This window comes from Canis lupus, chromosome 16 (assembly GCF_048164855.1).
Source record: "Canis lupus baileyi chromosome 16, mCanLup2.hap1, whole genome shotgun sequence".
Taxonomy (NCBI): Eukaryota; Metazoa; Chordata; class Mammalia; order Carnivora; family Canidae; genus Canis; species Canis lupus.
Genome location: NC_132853.1, coordinates 32,234,684 through 32,254,252, shown reverse-complemented (window position 1 = coordinate 32,254,252; position 19,569 = coordinate 32,234,684). Strand labels below are relative to the sequence as shown.

The 19,569-nt window shown below is 36.6% G+C and overlaps 2 long non-coding RNA genes across 21 annotated transcripts in view; one reads left to right on the top strand and one right to left on the bottom strand.

Annotated features, from left to right (window-relative positions):
- LOC140606498 (uncharacterized) overlaps positions 1-6,063 on the bottom strand; it is a 55,264-nt gene extending 49,201 nt beyond the window's left edge. For 11 of the 16 annotated variants that reach the window (XR_012008834.1, XR_012008836.1, XR_012008839.1 and 8 more), the window contains exons 1-2: positions 5,930-6,063; positions 1,860-1,925 (exon numbers count right to left, since the gene is read on the bottom strand). This is a non-coding gene — a long non-coding RNA (uncharacterized lncRNA). Of the gene's footprint in view, positions 1-1,859; positions 1,926-2,012; positions 2,092-5,929 lie in introns of those variants that run through there. The other 5 variants (XR_012008837.1, XR_012008835.1, XR_012008840.1 and 2 more) reach the window with 3 other exon arrangements.
- LOC140606500 (uncharacterized) overlaps positions 1-19,569 on the top strand; it is a 236,734-nt gene that overhangs the window by 4,971 nt on the left and 212,194 nt on the right. The gene's annotated exons all lie outside the window — the stretch shown is intronic.

The window sequence follows — 19,569 nt, the reverse complement described above, 5'->3', positions numbered from 1 at the left end:
GATCCGGGGTCTCCAGGATCACGCCCTGGGCCAAAGGCAGGCGCCAAACTGCTGCGCCACCCAGGGATCCCAAATCCAGTTACTTCTATGTACCCAGTTACATTTTTCTAAAACAGAGATCTCATCATTATGTCTCCCTGATTATTTCTTTTAGTGTATTTTCTCTTTCTAGAGAGTCTGAAATCTATTATGTATAGAACATAGAGCCTGTTCCTTGTCTGACTAGAGCTAACAGGTTCATCCCACCTCCAAATACTCCCTTATATTCCAGGCATAAATTTGTGACACCTTATCTATTTCTAATTATCTTTCAAAATTCTCAGATATCTCTTCTTCCGTGGGGACTTTCCTGACCCAACATGGTATTAGGAATCTTTTATTTGGTACACAATTATTTCTAATTCTTACATAGACCACATTATATTTCAATTAATATTTAAATATGTCTTTCCTCCTATGTAGTGAACTTTTTGAGGTAGGGGTCAGGAGTTTTACAAACTTTTACTCTTGATATAGCAGAGGTCCTGGTCCATAATAGATACTAGATGAATGTTTACTAGGTAAATGAATAAATGAATTAATAAAAATTTAAAGTAGTACACTCATGGGCTTGGGGGACAAGAAAAAAGGAAAAGGAATAAATTGTCCCTGAGAATTGATTATCTGCATTCAAGTCTACGGCCTGGATCCTGAGACTAAAAATAATTAATAGGGAGCAACATATGTGATAATTTTCAGAACTGCTGTCTACTTTTCTGCCTGACAAATAATTGAGTTTTCATGATGTGTAAATTGTGGCTAATAATTTCCTTTGATGGGGCTCTTGCAATTTTTCTAACAAGCAGAATCAAACTACAGCCAAAATAAGGTGAGGGGCTCTTTAAACCATTACTGAAATTGCCATTAATATTCAACTGCTGTACAGGATCTTTAAAGGAGCTTCTCAGTTACAGAACCCAGGCTTATCACATTGAGAAACCATTGAAACTATTCAAACTCTCTCCCTGTCACTTGTAGGCAGAAGAGTTATTTTCACACCAGCTACTTTATTCTGACTACATGTAAGAACCAACACTTTGAAGACCAAGTTTAATTCATTCATCCTCAAGAGGAACATAAAGACTATCTGTTGAGATATTGAATTCAAAAGTATACACCAATCAAAAATAGTTTGGTTTTATCTTTTATGCATACATATAACACCATGATACATATTCAGAAAAGGCATATTACTGTTTCTGTCATATCTAAGGATATAAAACACAGAACATAGTGATTCCAGGGATGGTGTCTTTCAGTTCTTTCTGTAAGCCTGCATATGTATGTTTTCATGGACAGATTGCAAGTTAAAAATCTTATATTCTGTCATTTTTAATGTCAAATGTACCCTGTATCAAACATAGCAAGGCTTATCACATCATTATAAAATTATTTGGCAAGGCTTCCTGTTAACTTTTTTATTGCTGCTGTCACAAATTACCACAAACTTAGTGGCTTATAAGGACATTCATTTACTAACTCACAGTTTGATGGTTAGAAGTTTAAGCACAAGGTAGCACAGTTGGATCCTCTGTGCAGAGATTCACAAGGTCTAAATCAAAGTGCTGGCTGAGCTGCCCTCTTATCTAGAAGCTCTGGGGAAGACTCTGCTTACACATGCAGTCAGGTCATTGAAAGAACTCAGTAATTTTAATTCATTTTTAAGCAAACTAAAGCATGTTGAATCCCTGTTCTTCAAATCTCTGACTTCTGCTATCAGCCAGAGAAAAATCTTGTAATGACTCATGTGATTAGATTAGGTCTGCTTGGATAATCCAGGATAATCTTACAAGGTTACAATCAAGTAATGATAATCTTACCTCTTCAAAGTAACCCCAGGGGATCAAGAGTATGGGCGCTATATTCTTTCAACTACTGGCTCTTAACTGAAAATGAATATAAAGAATTATATTGAATATGAAGTTCTTTCATTATTTTTAAAATTATTGGCCAAGGAACCAGTTAATACCTACAATAGAGCCCAATGAAGCTGATATTTACTGTGATTACTTCTAGGGACTTGTCTTCACCTTTGAGCCCCCAGCAAGATATCTATAATCCAATAAAGAATGCAAATAGGGATATTAGGATTGGTATTGACATTTTATGTGTACTCGTTAAGGATATCATCAATAGCCTCTGTTGAACCATTGGGTTTTAGAAGTCACTATTCCCCCTTTGTTAATGACTCCATGCAATATTTTTAGTGAAAGCCAGTTTTAAAAAGCTTTGTCTTTGCACTGTTAGCAAAATATAGTGAGAGCTCTAAAATTTTCTCTCCATCTAAGGATATTTGAATTTATGCATATCATCCATAACAGACAATAAGTGTGCCTTGCTTAAGTGAAAGTGACATAACCAGTGGAATTTTCTTGCAAGATGAAATAGAAAATAATTATTATAGCCTGGATTTAATTTAGATTGCACTTTAGCATCCTAAAGATCTTTTCATATATGCCACATTAAAAGCTGAAATAAACGAAACCTATAAAAGCTGTTTTATTTTTCCTCAAAGAAGTATTCCTACTTTCACCTTATATATTTTCTAATGAAGGCATAATCAATACTGCTTAGAAATTAGATGAATTGACATTTGTCTCTTCATTTCTGGCAACCCAGAAGTGTTTGGTTGTTTTAACATATACTAAGTATATGTCTGACACTCTTTAGGTTGATGAGGGTTTCTGACATAATATTTTCAATACCTTTTGCTGTACTAAAAGAGAAAAATTTAGATTTAGAGAGTGGCAGAATTTGGATTTTGAACCAAAGCCTAACTCTGTCTCCTTCTGACTCAGCTTTGCCTCTAGATTTGGGAGCTAGAAAGTCTGCTGGATTTGGCCAGTGGGAGGCAATTAGAAGATGAATTTAAAGAACAGATAAGCAGTAGAGATAAAAGCCACTCTGAGGGCAGGAGACTTGACCTGAGTGGATTTTGGAGAAATGAAACCAAGTAATCTCTTATAAGTTTAGCAGCCATAAAACAAGAGGTAAGGTGACAGTATGAGGAGGGAAGGAATGACACAGAATGCCTCTTGTTCTGTGCTTGTTTTTCTTCTCTAATCAGGATTATCTGAAAATGTCAGTAGCCAGGGAATAAGCAACAGAGAGAAAGAGAATTTCCAGAAAAGAGTCAACGATGGAACAAGGTCAGAGAAGAGAATAAAATCAAGAAATTTAAGCAGAGAAATTTTCCTTAGAAAAGAGAAAGGACATTTGTCAATTTTGAAGCAGAGGAGAGCTCATTTGATAGCTTGCACTGCATAAACTTTACCATTTATAAAGCTAGGAGGTAAGAGGATCTGTGGAAACCATGTCTTCTGTATTTCATAGATGCCAACTGGGGGGTGATAACACCCCTATATATGTAGAAGAAAACTGTCCAGTGTATTAGTTACAAGTTCAGGTACTATAGTCAGACTAAAATATAAGCCCTGGCCCTAGCATGCCAGCTACTGAGATAAACTTCATATATCATAACATCAACCCATTTGAAGTATACAGTTCATTATTTGGTGGTATATTTACAGAGTTGTGTGCAATCATCACCACAATCTAATTTTAAATATTTATGGCATCCCAGAAAAGCACCCATTAAGAGTCATTAGCCTTTCTCCCACTTCTGGGTCCCAGCCCCAGGCAACCACTAATCTACTTTCACTTATTGCAGATTTGTCTATTTATGGCATTTTACATAAAAGTAATCATGAATATGAAGTCTTTTTGAAATCTTCTTGCACATACAGTAATGGTTTCAAGGTTTACCATCTTGTAGCATGTATCAGAACTTCATTCCTTTTTATTTCTGTAATATTCCATTTTATGGAGGCACCATATTTTGTTTATCCATTCACCAGTTGATGCACTTTTAGATTGTTTCCAATTTTTGGCTTTTATACATAATGTTGCTATGAACATTTGCTGTAAGTTTTGTTTGGACATGTTTTATTTCTCTTGAGTATATACTTAGGAATGAATTGCAGAGTCATATGGTAATTATAGGTTTTCTGAAAAGGTTTATCATTTACTCTTGTATGTTATTTAACATCTCTGAGATGCAGGCTCTTGATCTTAGACTGGATGCAGAAATTGTACCTATTTCCTAGGATTTGAGGGAGGATTAGATTATATAAGTAATGTAAAACTTGGCACATAAAAAGTGAGTAGGAGAATGCTTTTATTTTTACAACATGACTGGGTACAGTAACAACAAAAATTTTCTGATGTCTATGGTGTGTGTGTGAGAGAGAGAGAGAGAGAGAAAGAGAGAGAGAGAGAGACATAAATTGAGACTGTAATTTGCCAGAAGGCAGCTTCAGTATGACATGTATGAGTATACTACTACCCTGGGCCCTGCACATAACTTCTAGCCATATCCCAGTTGGACCCCTATAAGTATTTTTAAAATTTCTCTTTAGAATTTTTTGTTGATCCAAATATCTCTCACTTCTGAATTAGCCAATCTCACTTCACCTGTTCACTCCTGTCTTTATTCATCCATCTAAAACTAACTCGTTGCCATCATAAACTATCCACTAACTCTGTGAGCCCCTGGTAACCATCCAGTTCTAGCAAGGAGTCTTTGGTTTCAACTTTCTTTGTGGTAATGACATTCCCTTCATCCATTTCACCTTTTTCTGAGTATTGGTATCTCCAAGTCTATACGAAAATGCTTTTGGCAAACAAACCACAATCATATCCTTGCCTTTCCCAGACCACTCCAAGGAAGTGGACATGGAAAAGAGAAGAATGCCTTAACCTTCAACATGATGAAGAAAACAAAATTAAAATGAAACAAATAAACAGGCCATATTAAAGACCTAAAAAGCAGATTAAAATGATTGAGTCATTTATCTGTTTGCCCTCCATTTTCTGAATATAAAATATTTCTCGTGGAGTATTCTTATAAGAGTTTGTAGAGCTACTATGTCTGCCCAGAGGTTATTATATTTTGACTGTTGGCATTTCCTGAATTATGCTCTCTTTGTGCTTTAGTTCTTCAGGATATTTACACCATTTTGGAATTATATTAAACTTCTTAACCTAGTGCAGAAGGCTTTTTGTGATCTTGCTACCTGTGTACCTTCTGTCTACCTAGCTCAGACTCACATGCCACACTTCAAACTGAAGTGAACTTCTGGCTCTCCCAGAGCCCTGGACAATGTTCTTTTCCTCGCTGAGACATATCACATGCTACAAGCTCTCTCAGGAATACCCTTCCTGGGGCTTAAACATTATCCTGACAGAGGCACTCTGAATAAGGAGAAAATGAACTCTTGTAGCACGTTAATTTAGATTCATATTCAAGCATGATATTAGAAATAAGTGATATATTAAGTACAAAGTAACTACATGAGGACCTGTCGTACAGATTATGGCAAGGGATCCTTATTAACATGTTCATTACTTCCCCCTTTTTTAAAAAACTTGGCCTGTTTAGCCAAAATCCAGTTCTCCTTTTCTCCAGTGACTTGCTCAATGCTCTCCCTCCATCTCTCCATACATGTGTCCTCCCTCCTTCTACACAGGCATCAAAGTGATTGTTGCCCCATCTAAATTCTTCTCATTGGCTCCAAGGAGGAACATAAATCCTTGGTGTGGCCACTCCACTCTTTATGATCTTGTTCCTGTGTCAACCTCAGCATTATTTTTCACCAAGTTTTATGTACGCACTGAATTGTAGTCATATTGAACCCAACTTGTTCTCTCCTGACTCATGACTTTGTGCCCTTGTAAGTCCTTCTTTCTAGAATTGTGCTATGTGGTAGTCTAAGCGCTAGAGATTTGCAGTAAATAAAACAAAACAGGTACCCTGTTCTTTGGGTACCTGAGTCAGTTCTAAAATCTCATTTCATCTGCCCATCTTGTGTTGCTATATTGGAGCACTTACTGCTTTTTGAGTCTATTATGGTTGTCTTCTCCTCTAAATGGGACTTCCTCGAGTATGGAGATTTTATGTCTTTTATAGCTGTATCTTGGGACTTTATGTAGAGAGTCTGAGACATAATAAATACTCAACAAAGGTTTGCTAAGACACAATAAATTATGACCAAGGATTCCAGAACTCTCAGCATCAATACTGACTCAATCTGACTTGGGCTAATGCTTGACTAGATTAGCTAAGTAGGTATCCAAGCCATACAGGACCCTAGAATGAAGTTAACAAGGCCCCAAAGGTCTCAGTAAAGGGAGTCATACAGTGAGATAGCACCGCTAATTAGGATGTATGCTATGTTTACTCTATCTTCTTATCGTGCTTCACTTTTGTGAGCATATTTCCTCACAGAACAGAGGGGGTGGGATTAGATAGTCTCTTGGGTCTCTTTCATCTTTACTATCCTGTTGATGAAATGAATTGGGAAAAAAATATCATTGTATTGTTTCGAAATTGTAAATGCAACTGCCATAGTGAAAAGGGGACCTGTATGTTTGGGACACGTGTAGAAACACTGAAACTATCCCTCCATTTTTGATGTGGGTTTGACAGAAATGCTCAAACACATCTCCTCTTTACTGTTTTTTGTTTTTTTTTTTTAAGATTTTATTTATTTATTCATGAGAGACACACACAGAGAGAGAGAGGCAGAGACACAGGCAGAAGGAGAAGCAGGCTCCATGCAGGGAGCCCGATGTGGGACTCGATCCTGAGACTCTAGGGTCACTCCCTGGGCCAAAGGCAGGCACTAAATAGCTGAGCCACCCAGGGATCCCCTCTTCTTTACTGTTTAGTATTCCCTGCCCACTATGGGCAAAAACAACAACAAATACAAAACAAAACAAAAAAACAAAAAAACAAATCATGATTTTTTTTTTTTTTTTGGCTGTAGAGTTCAAAGTCCCTTCTGTTTTAAGTTGTGCTGAGATAAAAATAAAAATAAGGTAAAAAACTCACAAACTTTTGAGAAAGCAGTGCATTATTAACTATTCTTTGTATGAATTAACTCTGGAGAATTCTTTTTACTTGATTAAAGTTTATTTGATATATTGTTTAAGACTTCTTACTCTGATAAATGCTCTCCCCACACACATACCCTGACTGTAATTAAATTTTTTAAAAAGTTGCATTAGAGCCATCGCAATTGAGAGGAGGTAAGGACAGTAGAGATATTGAACTGAATCCCCAGTCAGTGAAAAATCCTCATGTACAGAAACCTTCAGAGCTATCAATCTGGTGATCTTAGAATTTAGGAGATTATAACCATATAATTTACAACTCATTTTTGTTCAACAATTCTAATGACTACAAAGGCTTTCTTTGTGTGGTATCACAGTGTACTTTTCTGTACCCCTTGCTTATTGGTCTCAGGATTTGTCTCTCTTTACCTAGGTCTCCCCCATGGGATTAGACATAATACATTCAATCTGCCTTTCAAATATCTGAAAACAGTAACTTGTCATGCTTTTTTTTTTTTTTTCATTTTCTCCTTTATTTCAACAAAAATCAATTGAATGCATATATGTTGTAAATACCTCTCCCTGTCTTGGCTAAAAATTTGGGTGGGATGACATAACCCAGGACAATTCTGTAATTTATATTAACAACAACTTGTCAAAGGATATGGTAGACATTATAATGCATGCTCAAGGGGATGATCCTTAGGAGTTTGGCAGCTTTGCAAACTGTAGTCAGATGGGGACCAGTCCATCCATTTGGGATGGAATAATTGCTTAGCAACATTTAAAAGCTGTTTTAACTGGGCAGAAGTATATTTCTATCAACTGAAATGGATACTCTCACAACCCTTTTATTCTTAACTAGTTGAAAAACAAAACCTGAATATTATGAACAGTGCAAGACTTTTTATCTTAGGAATGTTTACCTAAATAGATCATTACTGTGAGAACATTCAAGATATAAAAGTAACTTGTGAAACCAACAGAGTGAACTATTTGGGAATATCCAAGATAATACAAAAGTCAAAATAAATAGCAGAGATAGACTGGAATACAAGAAAAAGAGGTTGTATGTGTGAATATTAGAAACAGTCGTTCATGCCTATGACCTGTATTTCACACATTCAGTGCTGGTGCCATAGCACGTGTCAAAGAAGATATTTTTTAAAAGATTTAAATGAAAAAAGAGAGATAAAAAAGAAAGAATGAGACAGTCAAAAGAGAAAAAAATCATTTCTCATTATCAAACCATGTTATTTTAGATGCAGTTAAATTGATGATTCATGAAGTGAGGCAGGAAGTGTGTACATGGCAGAGATATCACAAAAGAAGAGAACTTTGTTTGTTGAGTATGTGCCAAGGAAGATGCCAGGGGCTCCGCATATGCTGTCATTGTTATAATGTCAATTATCATAATAATTAACCTTTATCAGCTATGGCAAAATAGAAGTCTGAAAAAAAAAACAAGATCAAAAAGCTAGCTATAAACTATATCTACCCAAAGTTTCCCTTTGAAAGTTCAACCCAGGCAGGATTCTATCTTACGCCTTATATGCTTTCAGGTCATACTGTTTTTCTTTTTTAGCACTTAACACAATTCTATTCGTAAAATACTTGTATAATTTTTGCTAAATGCTAGTTGCCCCTACTAGACTATCAAGTGCATGTAGGTAAATACGAAAACATTTTTTTTTATTGTTGAATTCCGAAGACCTAGCATAGTGTTGAACCGTATTTTAGGTGCCTAATAATGAACTACTGAATAAAGGTATAAATCCATTAATTGAGAGCTTTGTTAAGTTTGCTATGTCTGAATGACACCAAAAAAAGATCATAAACTTACACTGTTTGATCTAAGTAGATTGAAAATACTCTTCTTTCTAAATGTAGCAGAATGCCCTGAATTCCAAACTGAAATTCGAGTTTGACTATCTTTGAGTATCTTTTGACCTTGCTTTCTTTTCTTTTCTCCTTATTTCCACTTTATTTTTAATGAGCTGATATGCAGATTACAGATGGATTCTGTTTAGGAGAGAGAGAAGAGGAATATATGTACAATCCCTAGGAGAACAGGTGACGGAAAGAGGTGGTAGAAAAATCACAGCACACTGTCATGGATTTGGAGTCAGATAGAGCTGGGTTTCAGTCTCTCATACTGGACTTTTCTGAATTCCTCCGAGACTCAGGATCCTTATCAGTGAAATGGATAAAATACCGCCACACCTATAGCATTGCTTGAAGAATTATCAGTAATAAAGCCTGATATATGCCAGGTGCTTAGACGAGTACCTGGCAATCACTACGTACTCAGCAGGTTATCATTATTATATTAATAAGTATTAATGGAGAATAGCATTATAATAGTTTCTGCCTTGTCCCACTGATCTGAGAGACTAAATCTTTGAAGTCTGAGATAGAAGTGCAGATCCAGAAGCCGCAAAAAGCTATTATCGTAAAGTACTCTCTATGATTAGAGATGCAAGCATCAACTCTAAGGCCACGTGACACAATGCAGAGAATACTTAGAGAGAAAGATAATGTGTCCAATTCTACACTGAAGCCAATATTGCTCGGGAACATGAAAGCACTGAGTCCTTGGCAGGGGGCAGTCCTTTGAAAATAGACACTGACAACAGAGACTGTGACGCAGAGCCTTGGTGAGGCCATCTGATCAAAAGAATGAGCACAAGACATCATCCAGAGCACTTGAGAAGCCATCCTGAGAATTCCAACAGAAAACAGTTTGCAATAAAGTCCAGGTGCTTACAGATGGGTAGGAAGGAGCAGGAGTTTGAGGGCCTGTTGTCAGATAGTGGGCTTCTGCACCATGCATTTAGAGAACTAATATTAATGCAATCTTGCTTACATATTTGGTCCATCGAGGCTGGTTAACAATCTGATTGCATGAATAATAAATGTTCCAACCAGAAGAGAGTTAGTCTACACCAGAAAGCAGAAAAGGAAAGCTGAAGATGATGCCAAGCCAGTCTATGTCCAACAGGGAGAATACTTAGCCTAGTGATGCTAGTTATTTGGAGTATGAGCCTCAACGCTTTATCCAGCATCCTCCCTTCTCCCACACCAGCACCATAAGCTCATATACTGGGGAGGTAAATGAGTGCTAGACAGCATGCTGTTCTCAGACTTGTTCCTCCCTTCACATAGGTACTGTTTCAAGATAGTTTTATAAGGAGCATGCTTGCCTTGCTTGTCTCTCTATAGGGCTCTATAGTCAGTTGTCTCTCAAGAAGCAACTCAATCACTCTTGCAAAGAAGCTCCTGAATTGGCATCCCACCACTTCACCACACTTCTATTCAGATTTGTGGAAAGCAGGGGTAGACCTAGCTCACAAACAGACTGCAACTACCTGCTTCAAAAACACTGGCTTTTCACTATTAATTTTATTCAGAATATTTTAGCTTTTCTTTCATTGAAAAGAAAAATGGATACATGCATGGTAGGCACATTCACATTTAACCAATACCTATTAGCAACAAGTTCCAAAAGCTTTTAACGAATTTTACAAATTGTTTCATATCAACTATAGGTGTTCAAAAATACATTTAACCCTTGAGCCAACTACTTAAAACTCACAAGAGCTATTTCCTCTGGGCAATTATTGCAGGATGTTTGAAGAGTCCAAGATGTACCAGGCAAAGAAACGGAACAATCTTTGCCTGCTGTCTTTTCCTATAATTGCTGTTAGGCCTTTTATGTAAGGTCAAGTTACATGCAAAACATTAGAGGCCTCTTGCCATCCTTTATTTGCAATGGTTAGTCACAAAGCTTCAGTTCCAGCACTTTGCAGCTTAAAAGTCTTTATTCTAAAGATGAATGATGCAGTTGAGGTGGGTGGGGAAAGAGGATTTGGGAGGATGACCTAAAATGGGTTTATTGTTTGATGTAACTTTCCCATTTTAATCCAACAAGCCATGGTGGAGGCCTGAGAAGTCTGTCAGTTGACAATATAAATATGAGAAAACACTTTGTATAGAGAACCAGTTAGACTGTGACTTTGTCTGTATGCTCACACATACAAAAAATAGTGTGATCTTGTGTGCAAAACCAAACTGAGGATTAAAACACTGTACAGAAAATGAACTGTCAGATGTGTCAGCTCATAAATATTGTGTGGCAAAAAATCATCTTCCAGGCCCCTAAAGGCTGGTTACTAACTCCCATGGAGGAAACCAAGAACCTCTTTAAGTCTTTCTGGGATATTAACAAAGGTCTTTAGCTGTAACTTTGATTTGGACTAACGCTCAGGTTGTATCATTAAACTCCACTATAAAGGCATTAGGTCTCTGGCCTTTAATCTGATTGATATTGGAAAGCCAAAACAAATTTTGAACAGGAGACCCTTTTTAAAATGATAGCTCTGTTGTTGGTCAAGAATTGTTTTTCTAGGGAGTGGTAAAGGGAGGGGTATCAAGATTATGGGCAAAGAATAAATTTAGCAATGTTTTAAAAATAATCCAATGGTGGCTTGAACTGGGTGGTAAATGGTTAAGTGGTGAGAAATGAATCTTGAATACACTTTGTATTTTTTGAATATATTTTGTATTTAAAGTCATTTGGTTTTGTCAATGGAACAGATACGAGAGAAAAGAAAGGAGTTTAGGATGAGTTCTAGGATTGTTGCCTAAGCAAACAAAACAATAAAGCTCCCATTTACTGGAATAGCCAGAAGGAGCTATTTCTGTGTGTATGATGGTGGTGATGGTGGTCGGGAGGTGTGTTGGTGAACTTTAAGAGCTAGATGTTCAACATGTGAAGTTTCAAAAGTCTCTCAGATATCCACATGGAGATGTTCAGTTGACAGTTGAATATATGAGTCTATTGTCAGAGAAGATGTCAAGGATGTTTCTTTGATTTTTGCCTCCACATCCAGTAGACACTGTCTTGTTTAAAAAAAAAAATGTATTGGATGAAGTTGAACTGCAAGAAAGACTTTACTTAAGACTATTGCAATAAGGGGGAGAGACCAGAACTGAACTCTACTGGATCAGAAGACTGGAGAGTTTTTAAGAGCTGGGGTGAGGCTGAGGAGATCTTAGGCCATTTCTGTTTGCTGATTGGCTTTACCCAACAGAAAAGTAAACCTTATTTTATCTTCATGACAGGAGGCAGTTTACAACTTGGAACAAGGCACACACCAAAGTTAGGTGGTGGGTGCCACCCACAGAGACTGGGAATTTCCTTGATGGTTATGTTTCACAGGGATGTCTCCCAGGTCCTGAGAATGATGTTTTTGTGCTATAGAACTGGCAAGAGGATTTTAAAAAGATTTACATCTCAAAGGGGCAGAGAAAGAGTTTATAATTACAAGTTTTCTAAAGTTAATGTTCTGAGGACAGGGAGGGGAAGGTCTCCTGAAATTAGGCCATCAGGATTCTAGAAGGGTAGGATGGGAAGAGGGAGGTCAGGGGTGTAGATAGAGGCAGGAAGTACCTATTTCAAGTTTAGTCATGCGGAAGAAACCATAAAGGCTCTTTTGGTCAGTCTTTAATAGGGTGACTATACACTTTATTGTTTAAGTCAATATACTCTAAGGGTGAAGTAGGGCATCAATATCCATAAAACTGGACAATGGGATAGGGTAGTGTTGCCCCATCAAACTACAATGGGTTGTTCTTCTACCTCAACACTCTTAATGCTGTTTCCATACAACTTAGAAGAGAGGGCATCATTAGATGTATCTGTGAAGATAAATGAAACTTACCTTAAAAATACTATCTGACCAAATTGCCAGGAAAAAAAATGTGTTGATACCAAAGCTTTCTAAAAAATCAATTATGGGGATGTGTTGGTATGGTTCCTTCTTCAAGATCCAGCCCAGGTAGGGGATGCCTGGGTGGCTCAGTAGTTGAGTATCTGCCTTTGGCTCAGGGTATGATCCTGGAGTCCTGGGATCGAGTCCCACATTGGGCTCCCTGCATGGATCCTGCTTCTCTTCCCTCTGCTCATACCTCTGTCTCTCTGTGTGTGTGTGTGTGTCTCTTGTGAATAAATAAATTAAATCTTTAAAAAGAAAAAAAGATCCAGCCCAAGTATCACTTTCTGTGTCTCCAGAGTTCTCCAAGTTGTTTCTCAAAAACAGGAATCAGCATTTTTCTGTTTACCTCTCTCTTGAACACGGTGAGGACTTCCTCTTCTTGTTACCTCAAAACCTAACAGTGGGCTGGGTAGACAGTAGATGCTCAACAAATATGGGTTGATTGGATTAGTGGAGAGGATCAGAAAGGGAGTCAAAGTTGGCACCAACATGCTAAGCCTCAGAGACTCCAGAAACAGTTGCAAAATGAATAGAAATAGAAAAAGCAGAAGGCATGAAGCCTACTCTTTTATTCCATATGGGATTCAGATTCTAGTATAAAGGCAGGCAAAAAGAGAGACTAATATATTTACCTAATGGTATCCGTAACGCTATTTGTTGCATTACGCTCTATATATTCTTCCTGTGGAATGTGCTTGTTTCCCATTAGTGCTTCATGAATTAACCATAACTGCCACCAATGTAATTAAAATATTGATTGCCAAGAGGAAGTGAAGATTCAGCATTAATTCATTCAGCAAAAACTTACTGAGTCCTATTATATGTCATTCCCTGCAATAGGCTCCAGGAATATATATAATAACAAGTAATTATCTTGGCTGCACCAACTTGGGGGTAGAATTACATTATAAAATAGTACAAAACATCATTTTATGACTCCAAACTCACCAAATATATTGCAAATTATCTTCTCTGACTAACCCTGGTTCCCAGCAGCAAGTGCTCTCTGGTATATTTCACAGTGTTTACATGGAGGTATGTAGTTGCCATATCACTGTGCTGGAGTGTTCTCTCAATGGTATTCGTAGGAGCCCTGCCACTGCCCAGAGAATCCACAAACTCATGGCACCACCCAGTACCAATATTGTGCCTACGCCAATTCTAAGAGTCTCCCTTGTAGCGGAAACATTATTTATCTTTCAGTGCACCCTCTGTTATCTTTCACTTGAACTCATGTGTTTTTCCTACACCTGAACTTTATCTTAGGTGAATTCATTCTCCACCTGTGCAATGTTGAACACGGTTTATAATAGTCACGATAGGTATCATTTATCTAGAATGTGCTTTATAACAGGCATAATCTTTGCAATAACTTAATGAATTTGGCATTGTTATCTCTAGTTTACATATAGGAGTTTAAGTCACTTTCTCAACAGCTGACATTCTTACGTCAGTGCCCACATTCTTAAACGTGCTCCATACCTAGAATATGCTGTCAGCCACTACTGCTCAGACATTGTTCCATATAATCAAGCTCCTTGGCATTTTTGCTAGAAGCATTCAGGTGATTTCACCACTCCTGCACTCCAGAAATACTCAGAAATGGCCCAATTGGTTGAAACTGCACTATCAAGCCGGCTGCAGGGAGCACCCTTATAACACAGCTAGGAACAACACATGGAGAAACAGTCCACTGTCTTTAAGAGTATTAAGTAATACAATAAATGACAAAATATTATTGACAGCGAAGGTGTTGAGGCCTGATGCTGCAGAGAAAAGTGTTATCACATTCAAATGAGGTATGAGTGGATTGTGGCAGGTGTAGAGAAGCTGGGGAAGAGAGTAAAATACACATTACATCTGTAACATAACACTGGGGCAGAGGTTGGGGCAGCCTTGTCTCTTACTTAGAGGTAAGGCTCAAAAATTAAGTTGAGACAAGACTGTCCAGTGTTTTGAATGCCATCTTTCCATTTGGACTTTTTATCACACTGCAGTGAAAATGTGATTTAAGTCTTTATATGATTATATTTATGGTTTTGGAGACATTGAAAGAGACATCTCAAATAGCAATGTGGAGGATGGAGAGAATCTGGGTGCCCAGTCTGGTGGCTGCTGTCATTGTACAAGCAAGAGAAGGTGAGAGCTGATCTAGAGCAGTGGCAGTGGGAAGTAAGAGAAGTGGAAGAACTGGGTGGACATTTCTGGAGTAGAGCCATCCAACTTAGTTACCTGGTGAATGTCAGGCAAGGAGAAGAGGAACTTGTCAAAAATGCCTGAAATTCCTTACAGTAGTTCCCTCGTAATAAGAGCAAGGCCCTTCACACTCTGGTCTCTAGTCACTTCCCTGATCTCATCTCATATTCTTACCCTTTCTCATCCCCTCCAGCTCACTGACCTTCTTATTCTTGGAATCTAGAAGACCAGCTCCCATATGAAAGCATTTGTATTTCTCTTCCCTTTCCCTAGCGTACTTTTCTCCCATATCTCAAATCCTCAAATCCTTCACATCTCACTTTCTGAGTAAGGATCTCACTTATCACATATCTAAAATTACACACACACACACACACACACACACCTACTCAACTTGGCACTGCCTATCTGGTTGCCTATTTTATTCTCTTCTGTGCTATTATCACCACTTGACATATTTGACATGCTGTATGTTTTACTAATTCATTTTTTGCCTCTTTTTCTTTCCCTGACACTAATGCAAGCTTGTTAAGACAGGATTTCTGTCTGTTTTGTTCATGGCTGCAATTTTGGTGTCTATAAGAGGATCCTTAAATGCTAATTAGTTAATAATTTAATAAATTAATTTCTAGATAAGCTGAGCCAGTGGATTGTGGCTCCATTAAAAAAAAAAAAAAGATTTTACCTATTTATTTCAGGGAGAGAGAGAGAGTGATGGGGTGGGGGCAGGGAGAAGCAGACTCACTGCTGAGGAGGGAGCCCATTGTGGGACTTGATCCCAGGACTCTGGGATCGTGACCTGAGCTGAAGGCAGATGTCCAACCTACTGAGTCACCCAAGTGCTCCTGGTGGCCCCATTTTTTAAATGCTATTTTCTTAAATTTTAGGTGATCTCTTTCCCTTCTATTTTTTATTACACCTGTAACATAAAAGCTACCACTCACACATATATAGATATACTCAAACTTACACATATGCACACATATGCTTGCACACATGTACATCCACACACAAAAAGTTCCTCCTTTGTGAGATCAACTCTTGGGACTGGAAATGGATTTTGGTCTTTGCTAATTTTTTAAACAAGCTACAGAGACAGAACAAGACTTTAAAAGGGCATGGTTATGTCTCTGATGGCAAGGCTTCTGACAGAGTGAGTGCTGGTATCGTAATAGACATGGGTGTGTGTTGTGGGGGGGATATTCCAAAGGCATGATTTAAATACTTAATTTATTTAAACTCCTTTAGCAATTCCATCTGGAACATGATATTTTTATCTCACTGGCACTTGAGCAGTTTTCTACCACAAAAAAAGAGAAGGGGTATCTGCTAAGCTAGAAAGAGAGGTCTGGGGTGTTACTTGTTTATAATCTAGCACTGACATGATCTGGACCCCCATGTAGAAAACAACTGTGAGAATTCAAATTGACCCCCCATTCATCCATGAAATCAAGCCAATTTTCTGAAAATAAACTCACCAAACCAAATTTCTTAAATTTATTTTGCTATGTAGTAAATCTACCAAAATCAATCTTACTGATGGATACTTTGCTAAATAACTGATTTAACAAATTTATGAAGTTCAGTAATTAAGATTTTAACACAAGAATGGTTTAAGAGCTTTAATAGGAACATTTTAAGAGCTTCACAAATATATACAATTCTTGTCCCTTTTACTGAAATATAAGTTTAAGAACAATGCAATTTGTTATAATATAAAGTATTAATATTAGAATCCTAAATGTATGTTTTTTTTTCAAAATCTTAATTATAGATTCTGCAAAGTTTGATTACTCTATATGAAAGTCTGTTAGGTTAATGTAATTTTATTCATTTTGGATTTGTAATCTTTAACAGTTTTTTAGGATTCATTTGGCAATTTCAAGAAGCATTGTAAATTTCAATTGTTAAATCTAGAAATTAGTTCCCACAACTTATTATGTGTAATTTATTATGTGATGTGCTTGTTCCTGTCACCTCTTAGTTTATTTTTATACAGAGTCCATTATATTTGTCCCTTCGGGGCATCTGTGTCTTGCTTCCACACTTGGACACTTTTGCTTTTTGATATGAATCAGTCTAACAGGCAACAGTCGATGTTTTCAATTGTTTCTTATTAGAAACCAAAATTTCAGCATTTCATAAATGATGTAATTCCTTCAGCTACTTTAAATTTCTTTTAGAGGCTTTTGGTTTTTTTTTTTTTTTAATCTTCCAAATGTAAAGCAAATCAGGTATAATGTATTTTTAGCAATTAATTCTAACCTTAATTAGGTTAAATTTAAATTTAAAATTGTTATTAAAAAGTAAATATTTGCACATCTATAATATACATTTATTATTTATTTATATTATGTAATATACTTTATTATATTTATAGTTTCATGAATGTTTATACGCATATACATATATAATTTTTTTATCAGCAGTAACAAAAGTATACATTCTTGTTAAAGCTAACTGACTCATCAAACATGTCAGAAACCATTTTTACCAATGAGCCTATTTGGTAAATTTAACCAATTAATCAATTGGCAAACTGATGGCTTAGAAAATGTCCTCTAGGAATTACTTTTGTCTGAATTAATCATTCAACCCATTGGTTAATCTTCAAACTTCATTTCTGTGAATGGTTACATGATAGCATCCCATATCATAACATGATCAGTTCCCTGAACAAAGAAAATTTGTTCAGGATTAGACACCTAATTTAAACTGGGGAAATCAGAATCCTCCTCAGAATTTCAGTTACCAGGACCTGAAAAAGAAGACAGGCTCTTATAGAGACCCTATGATGTCTTGTTATGGATGGAGGCCAGAGGGACAGAAGGAGTACAGGGACTGAAGTAGTAGAGAAAGCCAATTTGAGGAAAACAAAGAAGATGATCAGATAGGCATAAAAAAGCAGAAATAAGATTAGAAGGAAAAAATGCACTGAAAGTAATTGAGTGTTAGTCCCAATTGTTCTTTAGGCTTATCCACATTTACATCTCCGAATGCCTTGGGGTAGAGAGATGTCCCAGTATGTGCTAATGATAAATTTCCTTTCTGGCAAAATTATGAGTTTAAGGTTTCTTTCATTTTCAAATTAAAGACATGAAACAGATTGACCTTGAGCAAGTCACAAAATAAAAGCGGTAATAGCAGTGATGATGATGATGATTACAGTAATTTTTTAAATGCCTGGCAGCTGTTTTTTTACTTTCTTGGGTAATCTAAATGTTTTGTGGTACTTTTTCAGCAACTGCTGAATAACAAGCAATGAACTAGGTGTTAGGAATACAAATATGAAAATAAAGTCTCTCCATGATAGACAGGTAGACAATCATACATTAAGTGTTGTGACAAAAAACACACAGAATTCCAATCCAGAGAAGATTAGAAATTGATCCCCCTTCCTCTTTTGCAGCAATATTTCTATTAATAAATGAATCTTTGATGTATTTATATCAACTCCAATTATTAGCTTATAACAACAAATAGTTCATTTTTATTAGACACATTAACAACTATTGGTAAATAACATTGTTGAATTTCAGAAGTGGGTTTAACTCAGTTGTTTCACATATTGTGGTAATCAAGTTACATATTCTGTTTAAGATAAGAAGTGAATATCCTTCCTAATAAAACTAGATAGTTATTAATAATCCTTGGCATTGTAGAGCAGAATGTGTTTATAGTCACAGCATTTTCTTCATGAAATTAATGATTGATGTTCAATATCTATGAGTTCCAATTATATGAAATATATATTAACTTATTGCTATGTAGGATAACTTAAAGGACAGCTTGAGTGTGGGTTCATAGTGGTGTACTTCAAAAGACTGTTCCCTATCAAGTCCTTGGAAAAGATGAATCAGATGTGGGGCAAACATTAACTATTTCTTTCTGAAGCCATTCATAAAACCATACTTTCCACATTTCTTTCTTGTTTTAAGAAATAGGACTTACATGATTCTCACTTTTGAGAGGACTTACATGATTCTGGGCTCTTAATTTTGATTTTTGATTGTTTTAATCTCAACTTCATGGACACAGATACTATTGTAATTCTCAATCAAATAATAAACACGAGTTTCGTGAATGTCGAGACATTTCCTACAAACTGGCAAAGCTTTTTAAAAAGTAATAATGCCCACTGTGGACCAGGGTATGAGGAAACAGAAACTCATTCACTCCTGTGGGAATGTAAACTGTTGGAACATTTATATAGGGCGAGTAAGAAATATATAGCAAGGGCCATAAAGATTCTTTATAAACTTTAACCCAGAAATTGTCCACTGGGAATTTATCCTTAGACAATAATCATTAATGTGGATGGACAGATAGTTATGCACGGGCATGTTCATCATATAATCTATAATGGTTAATTGTTGGGAGCAGCCTAACTGGCAAATGATTGGGAAGTAACAAGGAAAAACAAAGGTGGAGCATGTTATGGTCAGTAAAACAAAAATTTTTCATATTATTTAATAACATGAATCTGCTTATAATAGAATATTTGGATATAAATGCACCATGTCTGCATACATTCCATATATGAAAATATAAATCTAATTTTTTCCACATCATCTCTATCAATTCTGGAAATATCATGGCTCTGCCTGTGGTAGAGATTGCCAGTGCGACCAAAATCTGTAACTGCCCTTTTTTTCCAGGCCCA